This window comes from Thamnophis sirtalis, unplaced genomic scaffold (assembly GCF_051295495.1).
Source record: "Thamnophis sirtalis isolate CommonGarterSnake01/CBP01778 unplaced genomic scaffold, rThaSir2_p1.2 scaffold_1, whole genome shotgun sequence".
Lineage (NCBI taxonomy): Eukaryota > Metazoa > Chordata > Lepidosauria > Squamata > Natricidae > Thamnophis > Thamnophis sirtalis.
In genome coordinates this window covers 31,548,927-31,561,361 of record NW_028261381.1, presented here as the reverse complement: position 1 = coordinate 31,561,361, position 12,435 = coordinate 31,548,927, and the positions used below count along the sequence as shown (strand labels likewise).

General features: G+C 40.6%; 1 long non-coding RNA gene across 1 annotated transcript in view; it reads left to right on the top strand.

The window, feature by feature from the left end:
• The window catches only part of LOC148049366 (uncharacterized), a 41,758-nt gene extending 38,047 nt beyond the window's left edge, over nucleotides 1–3,711 (top strand). Inside the window, exon 3 of the long non-coding RNA XR_015696034.1 lies at nucleotides 3,508–3,711. This is a non-coding gene — a long non-coding RNA (uncharacterized LOC148049366). The remainder of the gene's footprint in view (nucleotides 1–3,507) is intronic.
• The last annotated feature ends 8,724 nt before the right edge of the window (nucleotides 3,712–12,435 follow it).

The window sequence follows — 12,435 nt, the reverse complement described above, 5'->3', positions numbered from 1 at the left end:
CCTATATATACAATACATGTTCTTTCTTTCCAGAATAAATCAACAAGTTTTAATGAACAAACTGCATGAAGACCTTGTCAAACACAACTGGAAACCACTCCAGACTGCTTTCCTAGTTCCGGTTCAGGTAGAAAGTGGCCATAGTTTTATACAACTTGATAGACTGCAGTTGTGTCAAAATAAAACCTGAAGGTGAAGCTCAATTTAAGAGGGGGAAAAACTCAATTTCAATCTTCCAAATTGACTGGGCCCTGTGCTCTAATTTTTCTCCTTATCTTTAATAGCTAACTAGCATTATTTCAGAAAGGAGGAGAAAGAACCAGAAAGGAAAGTGACAAAGGAGCAATTAGCAGGCAATACATCACTAAAGCCAGCTCTGCCATGCTCAACTGCGAGGCATTGGCAGAAGCCCTAAAGAAATGATTCGGTCTGAATCATTGCTGAATAGAATTACTCCTAAGCAAGATCTGGAGAAGAATCTTGCCCTGCAGAGATGTCAAAAGTGCTCGCAGATAATATAGATCTACACTCAGTGCTATGTAGAACTGTCATTTAATTCCATTTCCAATTGACTGCAAAATAGCAAGAACAAAACTGCCTCAGCAATGCTAGTGAATCCAGTTTGAAAGCAGCCATTGATTTCAAAAGTTTTGTGGCTGACGAGAGCTAGCAAAGCAGACCCATTGAAGGGCTTGTGGTTTGTTTGTTTTTTTTAATAAATATATCTACCAGGATTCTTCTTTCAGGATTCAGCTCCTAGTTTGTATGCTTGGCCTCAATATCCTATTAATATTCCCAATATATCTTTGAGGCAAATGTTAATGGACAGGTACGTAGCTGTGTGGGCACATTAATTGTTATCAGAACCATTTGCTGTGAACTGTGATTGCTATAATGGTTATCTCCTGCTGCTGAACATTTCTGATTGAAACTGGTTATAATGTTAAATAGAAATTATTTTTTCTGGAGTTGACAGACAATTAAGTGTTTGATGACTAACCCCTCTATAAACATACTTAACTTTGGGTACAGTTGGAGCTCTCTATCATGAAATGATTGCTTTTTTAACTAAAGTTTGTACATCACGAAGATTAGCCTCTTAAGTATCAGAAGCTTGGACAACAGCCAAGGAAACTTTGATTTAAAAAATAAGAAGCGGGGAATTAGAAATCTGTCCAGTTAAACTCTTTCCCATTCAAACGGGTTAAAATGTTAGAGCATACAACATGAAAACTTGCAATCTCCAAAGGCTTGCTTGCTTAGCTCCTCTCTCTACCAAAGCAATCACTAAGGACAGAAAATGGACAGTTGCACCACAATGATTAGGCAGCCTCAGCTCTAAGTATATTATAAAGGGGATTAAACCTTCTATCCTCAAATCTTTGAGTGTGAGCAGCAGTCGGCTATAATACTACAGAGACAGCATGAAAGCATAGGAAGGAATGGAAGTATGTATATGTGACAGAGCCTGTGCAGCGGTTACGCTGATTTGTTGGCTGTTTAGTTTCCTTTCCTTTGTTGCCAACTTGCATTGTTTTTATTGTTACATACAGGTAGTTCTCAACTTATGATCAGTCACTTAACTATTGTTCAAAGTTACAACAGATCCCCCAAAAGGTACTTACGACACAGTAAGTACAAGTTCTGGCAGCCAATCTCCCCATGGTCACGTGATCACTTGGCAACTGGCTTGCATTTATGGCCATTGGCAGCATCCCACTGTGCCATAACCACAATTTATGACACTTTTTGTACGAAACCAACATTTACTTCTTTTTTTTTTTTTTAGCAAAAACCACCCACTGAAGTCAATAGCTTTGTTTAATGACTGTGATGCCTGCTTAATGTCTGCAAATCTGCTTAACGATCCTGGTGACTTGCTCAATGACTGCCACAAACATCACCAAATCAACTCAGTCATGTGATGATTCTGCGTTATGACTGGCATAATATATAAACATTAATTCCAGGCTCAATTAAGGTCATAAGTCAAGGACGACTTGTATGTCTTTATATGCTATTTTTAATTGCTATTACCCACCAAGGACAATGAATTTGATAAGTTGAAGTACAATAAATGATGAAAAAGGAAAATGTTCTTTTATGATTAGAATAGTTAGAAATAAAATAGAGCAGTTTGCAAGGATGAAAATTCTTGCAAGATTTTTTTAAACAGGAGTAACTGGGGCAGAGTTCATAGTTTACCCTCCCCATTCAATCTTTACCTGCTGTTCTATTTATGTCTCTACATGCTAGCAGTGCACACCATTATATCACTGTTGAGGTTAGAGAAGCAGTAGCAACAATGATTACTCATTTAACCTCCTCTTTCAAGAATAAATACTTGTGGACATCATATTGATGTGAAGGCATTCTTTTTGCAATTACATTCTCATCACCTGTATCAGAAAATGCTATGCATTTATTTTATTTATTTATTTATTTTTATTTATTTAATATTGCTGCCTATTCACCCATGGCAATTCAAGGTGGCTTACAGACTATAAAATCACATTTAAAACAATAAAACTAATAAAAACAATCAAATAAATTAATATAGTATAATATAATAAAATCACCTCCCCACTCTGGAGACAGCAGATCACATGAGCCATTTAATGGGCTCCATCCCACTCTGGGTTCCCCAGGTCTCCAGCGCCTTCCAGAAGAGTATTAGAGCTGTTCTAATCTCTGGGGCAATGATGTTCCAGAGAGAGGGAGCCACCACAGAGAAGGCCCTCCTTCTGGGTCCCACAAGTTGTATCTCCCTCGGGGATGGGACCCGCAACATTCCCTGCCTCCCCATTAGGATGGATCAGGTAGATGTGACCGGCAAGAGACGGGTCAAGTGATGGGGAGAGTAGTGGAAGAAGTTTAAAGGTGCTCTGGAAGATGGCCTATGGAGGGAAGGAATTATCAGCCACACTTAAGAGCTGAAATTTGGGGTTTGGGCAAGGATATCAGAGAAGATCACTACATTTCCAATGAGGATCCTTTAGACTGATGGAACAAAAGGTAAGATGGTGATGCATGCACATTCATTTTAGTAGCACTAACACTTACAAATTAGATTCACATATCATACTTAGCCCTTAGAAGTTTATATGATATATGGCATGACGTGCTATCTTGGTGCTTCAAGATCGCAGTCGATATTTCTGCCGCTGGACAGTCCATTCGGACCTAAACCATCCCGCAGAAACGGTGATTGAGAAGGGCACCTCTTGCTGATCTCAGGGACACTGCAAAGTCCCTGAAAGATCTAGGAATAGCCTTTTTTTCCGGTGACAGAAACGCAGCTAATGAAGCTGCTGAAGTTGGGACAGCCCCGGAATGGGAAGAAAGCGGAAAGAGAAAGTGTGTTGAATTGGTGAGGAAATTTTATTATTAGAAAAAGAGACTACCCCCAAAAATTAAGTTAAATTAAAATTGAAGACAGAAGACTATAAGCAGCGAAATTAATCTACATTAAACTTAATGTGTTGTTTCTTTTTTTTTTTTTTACAGATGGAACTTTTGCAAAGGCTCCTTATTTTTTAAACTGAATGGATTAATTCTTTCTTCTTTTTTCACTTTTGCTTACACCTATGGATTAAAATTCTCCTTTTTTTATAATGCTTGATTGGATTGATTGGGTTGTTTTTGATCTCCATTTAAGGTTTTTTTATTTCTTAAGCTTGGAATACAAAAAAGATAATAAGAAGGATTATAAAGAGGAGGAAAAGCAGTTACACTGCCACTTAGAGGCTGGAGGCTGGATACCTCTACCCCAGACTTCAAAGCACAGAAGAAGAAAAGAGAGAAAAATTGATGGAGATAAGGAGAGAAATCTTGACAGAAGCACTAGCGATAACCAAAGATAAACTGAAGGAAAGAACAGATGCTGGGTTTCAAGTTTTTATGACATACGAAAGGAACAACATGTTGCGAAGAGAAGTTTATACAAGATTTATTAAGAAAGTAACTAGAACATTAACGCTACAAATGGCAAGAGATATAAGACCGTACTATTACTGGAAAGATACAGATTGATGCAATGAAAATGTATAATAAAAACTAAGCTAAATTTAGTTTACTAGTAGTATGTATAAAATGAAGTGACAATATCTATAGTTAAATAATGATTAATAATAACAATACATATAGATATATTAGTTTGATAATATGACATTTTATATAAACAACACATATGTTGTTGTATATGAGAGGAGGTTTAAAAGACTTATCTAAAATATATTATAAAGATGTATTGCGATTGGATGATTTTAGGATGATTTAATAGAATGTTATCATATAATCCTATTCTAGATTTTGAATATTATATATAAAAGGATGTAGAAACAATTATAGTCAAATTAAGATTGAGATATAATCGTGATATACATGAATATAGGTGAATTTAAAATATGTAATTTGATATGAAAAGCAGGTGGTGACTATGGAGGATGGAAATACTGTAACCAATTTGACACACTTTCTACAATTTGTAATGGAAGATGGGTTTTTTTAGATTTGTTTGTCTTTGTTTAAAAATAAATAAATAAATAAAATTTTTTAAAGAAGTATATATGGTATGAACCAGGGGTGGGTTCCAGCAGCCACTACTGCCAGTTCACAGAGGCGTGCTTTATGCGCACGCATGCACAGTACCACTAAAATTACTCTGTGCATGCGCAGAAGCAAAAGACAAGATGGTGGCACCTATGGTGCCACCAGGAGAATGGTTCGGAGGTGTGGCAGGCCTGGGTCACTGCTGATTCCAGTGATCCAGGCCAAGTTACTATTGGTTCGGCCGAACGGGTCCAAAGCAGTAGGAACACACCTCCGGTATGAACCCATTAAGAGTCTCAGCTATTTGTTTCCCTTGACTTTTCAAACCAAATCATTTCTTTGTAACTTGAAGAAACACAGAACAGAATCCAGTAATATTTTCAGTACAGTAACCAAAGAATGAATTTTGCTTTAAAGAAGCAATCTTAAATTACAATATACAGTTTGTAGATTTATAGGGATAGTAAAATAGCTATTTAGAAGCAATCTGAACAATAGATTTGTGCTACTTATTAATTATGGACAGCTAATAACACTAAGGAGTTAAATGTTAAAAAAATTAAATATGCTTAAAAAAGCTAAATTCAGACTGATGTAGAATGCAAAGTTCCTCTCTGGATTTCCTTTGATGCCCATAATCTGATGCTTCTGTCAAAATCTTCCTTTCTTCCATATTATCGCCTCCTTTCCCAATTTATAATCCATCTCTACTTTCATTTAGATTATGTAATCCAAATAAAGAGAGATTACATGATTTAAAACCTGAATTTCAGTATTCCCCAACTTCAAAAATGAATAATACTAAATCAGAGGTGGGTTACTAATTTTTGTACTACCAGTTTGGGTGCACTCGCATGAACAAAAGCATCCGGGCAGGTGGGCGGAGCCTCCCACTGCCGCTACTACCGGTTCGGCTGATCCAGGTCAAACCACCAGCAACCCACCTCTGGACTAAATCTGAAAGATTTGAGTGAATGTCTAGGCATGGAGAAGTCCAACTGCAAGCAAAATAAACATATGACAAATGCTCACGTTTTTTATTCACAAAAAATATTTGCAATGAACTCCCGAAATTGAATGCTTTTCCGCTCTCAAAATGTCCTCATTTATTTTTAAAGAAAAAGGCTAACCTCAAATTAAACTGATGCTGTATAAAACAAACCACCAACTCTCTTTCTAATGTATTCTTCAACCAAGTTGTTGACTGCACCAGATTTCATGAAATAGCCACTGAAAATAAACTGTGGATGGAAGATTTGTATCCATGACACATAGGCATCATTGGACACATTCATGGCTAAATTATGTTGATTGTTACCGTGTCATACAAATGTGTCGACTGATTTTTCATTGCTGCAACTTGCTTATTCTGATTACAGAAAGAGAGAGAAAAATACCCTACTAAGTAATACCATTGTACTTGCTCAGAATAGTATACCTACTTACCTACCTGTTCTGACCCTCACCTTGTCCGTACAGAAACGAAAGCCAAACAGAACATTCAAAGGAATGTTTTTATCAGTCCCAGCTCTTGCTGGCTGCGAGCCCAAAATAAACACAGATAAATGCTCTGGCAAAAGTCCTAACTCATAAACTGCTACAAAACAGGATTATATAATTCAAGTCACTTATCCAAATGCTTTTCTCAATGGTTGCACACGAACGGAGAACATTGACTAGAACAGAAACGGAACGTTGACTTCTGCAACCAGGGCGTGGCACCATCAGTCTTTTATCCGCAGGAGATCCTAACAAGCAACAGCTTCTCATTAACATCTCCTGTGAGTCCTCAACTGTTCCGTACGGTCAGCCCTTCTCCTGCGTGCATCCCGAAACAACTCACAGGAGGTTTCTGTGTCAGCCTCTCTCACTGATCCAAGGCTCAGTCATTACCTGGGGACCAACTAGTCTCTCTGAGCACTGCTTGCAGTCAGAACACTGTCCAGGGCCCTCCGCCTCCTCCAGGCCTGACTCATAGGGCCCCTCGCTGTCAGAGTCTGATAGCAGCTCCAAAGGCTCCTGCCGAGCCACAACACCTACCTGTAACTTTTCAGTACTAAGCATAAGCAAGTTTTATTCCCAAACTTCTAATAAATTCGTGATGAAATTATATTTATCTTTCAGGCACACCAAAGCTCTACTAAAGGGCAATATAGATATGTTTTTAAAATAAATTTGTCATTTGGCATGTACTAAGTTATTTTCTGCTAAGATAAAATAATAAACATGATGACATCCTCCCAGAAGCAAAAATAGTGAAATTATGCTTTTTACAGCCTTTAAACTTAAACCCTCACAGAGGTTTGGATTTAAGCCTAAACTATTACAAAGGTCAGGAAGTACCCTTTAATGAACACTTAATGAAAACAACAAGATCAATCAAAGGTACAGATACTGTATTTTTGGCTAACAAATACAATGATTAAACATCTATAATATTTTATTACAGTAATCCAAATCAGAGCTTATCGTTCTTTTAAATCTTCTCAGAAATTGGAAAAAAACATTAAATTTGAGTCCATATACTGAGAATTTATCTCTAATTTATTTCTATATAACTTTGTGTTCATAGCTATTCCTAAAGAGCATAAATTAAGACTTTAAGCAAAGAACAAAATTGTGTCTTCTTAATCTGCATTAAAAACATTTGATAGTTGGTCTTTTTTAGCTTCCCTGTGGTAAAAAAAAAAACATCCTACTTGCTGAAGGAAACAAGTTGCTTAAGCAGTGCTAGTCAGACCACATACGATGCACATCTGTCTTTTAATACCTTGTCACTACTCCATATCATCAGTTGCTTGAGTGACCACTAGGCCTAATATTAAGGATGGCTTAATTGATCAACGGCAGTGGAAACAATTACATAATTTTCATTAATAATTTTAAAGTCTTAATCATTATTCAACTAAAGGGGACAATATTTGCATATGTGTTGTTTTTACACATTTTTAAAATGTTTTGATCGCTTTGTGGGTTTTGTCCTTTTTTTTGTCTTCTTTTGAATTTTTTTATTTTTTATTTTTGCATTTTGTATTTCAACCTCGTGTTCAGCAAAATTATATATATATATAACATACATACATACATACACACACACACATATACATACATACATACATACATACATATATATAAAAGGAAATAGGTTTTGACATTTTCCAACTTTTAAACAGCCGCAGTTGTTCATGCAAAACTGACCAATACACTAGCACAAGTTTTCAGGAGTCAGCCACTATTATCTGAACTTCTGTTTTACACAAGTTAACTTAGATCCCACTCAAAGAAAGATGTTTTTAATCATATAAGAAGCTTCTATTTCTGTGCTATAGCACTACCTAGGGCATGAGCACAATAAAGTATTATAGAAAAAATGGATCCAATCCAATAATGGTTATACATTTAAGCTTTAATTAGGCCTTGAAGGTCTTTAGCTCAAGGTTTATGATATAGTCTCAATAGCATCACTAAATGAATTAGAGTCAACCAACAAAACAGAGGATGGAGAGAGAGGAGAGAGGAAACATTATGATATTGATACTTCAGATCAATCTCCAAATTATTATATGCGAGGAAATCCTATTTATTTTCCAGAGTGGGTTTGCAGGATGGTCCAGAGATGGTATTATCACAGCCAATTGGCCTCGAGACTGGGTTGAAGCTGAAGCCATGCCTCTGGGCTCCTCTCCTCTGAGTCCAGTTTCAATCCAGTCTGGCCAAAGAGACGTAAATTCTTGTCTCCTGATCTGATTCAACTTTTCTGGACCAACCTCGACTCAACTTGCTTCCTTCTCACAAGGAGACTTCCTTCACTTCCCAGTAAGTCCCTGCTATTAGCTGCGTTTTTTCCCAGCTACTCGAGGGTTAAATCTCAAGGCTTGGAGGCTCCGGTAGCTGGGTTGCTGTCCTGGTGGCCATTTTGGCCGGCGACCACGTGGAGCCCTGAGAGGGCAGATCGGCGCCGGTGGGGGCTAAAGGGCTCTGGTTTTCAGCCCAACAGCCCAGAAGCCTAACAGGAGAGCGCACCTCGCAGCATTAAAAGAGGGCGCAGAAGAGCACAAGGGCTGCGCGAAGGCTGCAGAAGCCCCAGGAGCGGCAGAGGCGGCTGGGAAGCAGCACGGCAGCAGCAGACTCCCTGAGAAGCCGCAGCAATCCTGAAACGCACCCCGGCAATGTTTTAAAATTCGGGGCACGCAACAAAAGGAGTGAGGACCTTGCCATTCTAGCTGCGGAAGTGGGGGTGAGGAGCGAATTGCAGGAAGCACGAGGAGTGGTCATAAATAGTTGTGTGATGGTGGGTAGATCCCCTTCCCCCCCATGTCTCCTGGGGAGGGGACTTCCACAAGGCAGCATCCCACTGTCTCTTCCAAGAGGCTTAAAGCTTCAGCTGACACTCGCCCTTCCCTTGCCAGCCAAAGAGATGAAGCTAGGAGGCACAGGACCTTGGTGACAACTTTCTCCAGGGCAGAGAGGTTGAGGGTTCTGCAGAGCAGGATCAGTCCCTCCCCCTCCAGCTCCAGGTCACCCCTAGGGGGCCCTTCCAGGCAGGATTCTCCCCCTGGGTCACCAGATTCCTTGAGGGAGTGCAGTGGGGGGTCAGGCTGCTGTACGCTCCCTCCTACCTCTCCTTCCCGGGTCATCCAGAAGGTAGTCAGAGAGCAGGCCTAAGTAATCCTACTGGCCCCCACTGGCCCAGGAGGGCTTGATTCGCGGACCTGATGAGTCTGTCGGCAGGGAGACCATGGAGGTTTCCCCGGGGGGAAGTGAGATTGCTACAGGAGAAGTTGGTCCATCCAGATCCACAGTGGCTCCAACTGGCTGTGTGGAAATTGAGCAGGAGCACCTGAGAGGCGCCCTCCTGTCTCAAAGGTGCTCAGAACCATTGAGGCATCTTACAGACAGTCAACCAACAGGATTTATGATTCCACTTGGGAGACGTTTATCTCCTGGTGCCAGGCTGCCCACATGACCCCCTCCAGGGCCACGGTCCCTCAAGGCCTGGATTTCCTCCAGGAGGGTCTGGACAAGAGCTTGTCCCTAGACACAGTTAGGAGACAGTTGGCGGCACTGGCCACGGTGCTACCTGGGGAGGGGCCCACTCTGCTACCTCATTTGCCCTTAGTTAAGAGGTTCTTCAAAGGGGTGGCCCACCTTCATCCACCACCAATCCACAGGTTTCCTACGTGGCACCTTCCCACAGTGCTACGGGTCCTTATGGCCGAGCCTTTTGAACCACTCTAGTCGGAAGCTCCTCACTTGTAAGGTTGTGTTCCTGGTGGCTATCACCTTGGCTGGGCGAGTCTCGGAGCTGGGGGCTCTCTCCTCCACGGAGGATCTATGCACGTTTCACAACAGGGTAGTGCTACGCCTGGACCTGGCTTTCCTGCCAAAGGTAAACACAGTCTTCCAGGAGGCGATTCTTCTGGACTTCTGCCCAGACCCGACCAGGGAGCAGGAGCACAGTTGGCACTGTTTAGACGTAAGAAGGGCCTTACGGATTTACCTAAGGTGGACGGCGGAGTTTCGTAGGTCTGAGGCTCTGCTTGTGTCATTCCAACCCTCGTCGCTAGGGAAGAGGGTCTCCCCGTCCACCGTTAGCCAGTGGATCCATCTGGCCATTGCCCTCGCCTATGAGGCACAGAACTTGCCGGTTCCGGCCAGCATCACGGCCCACTCCACTAGAAGTGCAGCCACCTTGGCAGTCTGGGCCTCCCAGGCCCCTATAGAAGACATCTGCAGGGCAGTGACGTGGGCATCCCCGTCACCCTTCATCTGGCACTACAGGCTGGATGCCTTCGCATCTTCCAATGTGGCGTTTGGCCGCAGGGTCCTGCAACAGGTCCTGTCGGATCAGTGAGGGCCCACCCTTGGGATGAAATTTGGGTATGTCCCATCTCTGGACCATCCTACAAACCCACTCTGGAAAATGACAGTTGGTCTTACCTGAACTGTTATTTTAAGAGGTGTTTGCAGGATGGGCCAGTTCCCACCCTAGGTTAGGTACACAGTATTGGGGAATGGAGGTATCTCCTTTGTGACTTGTTTTCAGGATCTCGGGAGTGTATACTGCATTGAAACTGGAGTCAGAGGAGAGGAGCCCAGAGGCGTGGCTTCAGCTTCAACCCAGTCTCGAGGCCAATTGGCTGTGATAATACCATCTCTGGCCCATCCTGCAAACACCTCTTAAAATAACAGTTCAGGTAAGACCAACTGTCATTTTAAGAGTGATTTGCTCAACTGAAGCTGCAATGATAGAAATCCAACCTACTATACATAATTACAAGAATGGAATAAACACAAACCTTACATTTAAATATAATATAATCATCATCTATTCTCTACAGTAGGATTGTACTTAAAATTGGATCATTTATGAAGCTATGCTAATTCTCAGAATACAAAACTAATTCAACACTCCAAACCAAATCTGTGTGCAATAATGTTTTTTCTTATTCACTTTAAAAGTATGACATTTCAGAAACTCTTAGGAAAGTGTGTGCTGCAAGAAATCTTCATTTCCTAAATCATAACATTCCATTTTGATTCTGAAGGGTCATGAGATAACCAATCTTAAAACAGACAAGAACAGATGTTTTGTTATGGTTTGTCCGCTCTTGCCCTCTGAAACTTAAGAAATAGTTTCACAAGCTTTTATTTCATTTCAAAACTGCTGATGATAGTAGGAAAATTACCAAACTATCCTATTAACCAATTATGTTATAAGGAAAAGGAAGAGATGTGGCTCATACCCCAGCAGCAGTAATGCTGTATTTGTAGATAGGAAAATAGGAAACTCCAAAACAGTGCAAGAAAGATTGAATATAAGTAACCCACATACACTGAATCCCAGTCTCTAGAGACTGTCCAGGTAGTCCTCCACTTACAACAGTTCATTTAGTGACCATTCAAAGTTGCAACGGAACAGAAAAAAAGTGACTTATGACCATTTTTCACACTTATGGCTGTTGCAGCATTCCCATGGTTACGTGTTTTACACTTAGAGGCTTGGCAACTGAATCATATTTATGACAGTTGCAGTGTGATGTGATCCCCTTTACGACCTTCTGACAAGCAAAGTCAATTGCAAGATAGATTCACTTAACAACCATATTACTAACTTAACAATTGCAGTGATTCACTTAACAAAAGTGGCAAGAAAGGTTGTAAAATGGGGCAAGATTCACTTAACAAATTTCTCATTTAGCAACATAAATTCTGGACTCAATTGTGGTCATAAGTCGAGGACGACCAATGGTGCCCATGGACAAAAAGAGCTAAATACCTCAAGGCAACATATCATAAGTACAGAGTCCTCAACCTATGACCACAATTGAGCTCAAAATTTCCATTGGTAAGCAAGGCAATTACTAGGTGAGTTTTTACCCCATTTTACGACTTTTTTTTCTTGCGAAACTTGTTAAGCAAATCACTGAAGTCGTTAACTGAATCATGTGATCGTTAAGAGAATCTGGCTTCTTCTATTGACTTTGCTTGTTGGAAGCTGGCTGGGAAGGTTACAAATGGTGATCATATAATCCCATGACTCCAGGACATGCAACTGTCCAGTTGTCTTGAGTCCTTCCACGCTGCAGTTGTGATTGTGTAATATCTTGGCTATTATGAAGAGAGGCAGTGCTACATTATCTTCTGAAATAGTCATCTCGGGGATTTTAGATAACTATTGTCCAATCACTAACCTCCCTTACTTAGGTATGATTATTCAGAAAGAAGTGTCGACCAACATCAACAACTTAGAATAAGCAGATGATTTATGCCCTTCTCAGATAGAGCTCATATCTGGATACAGGACAGAGACTGCATTGATGGTTCTCTTGGATGATTGATGCCAGGACTCAGTTGAGGAAAATGCTTCCTTCATGCTTCTGT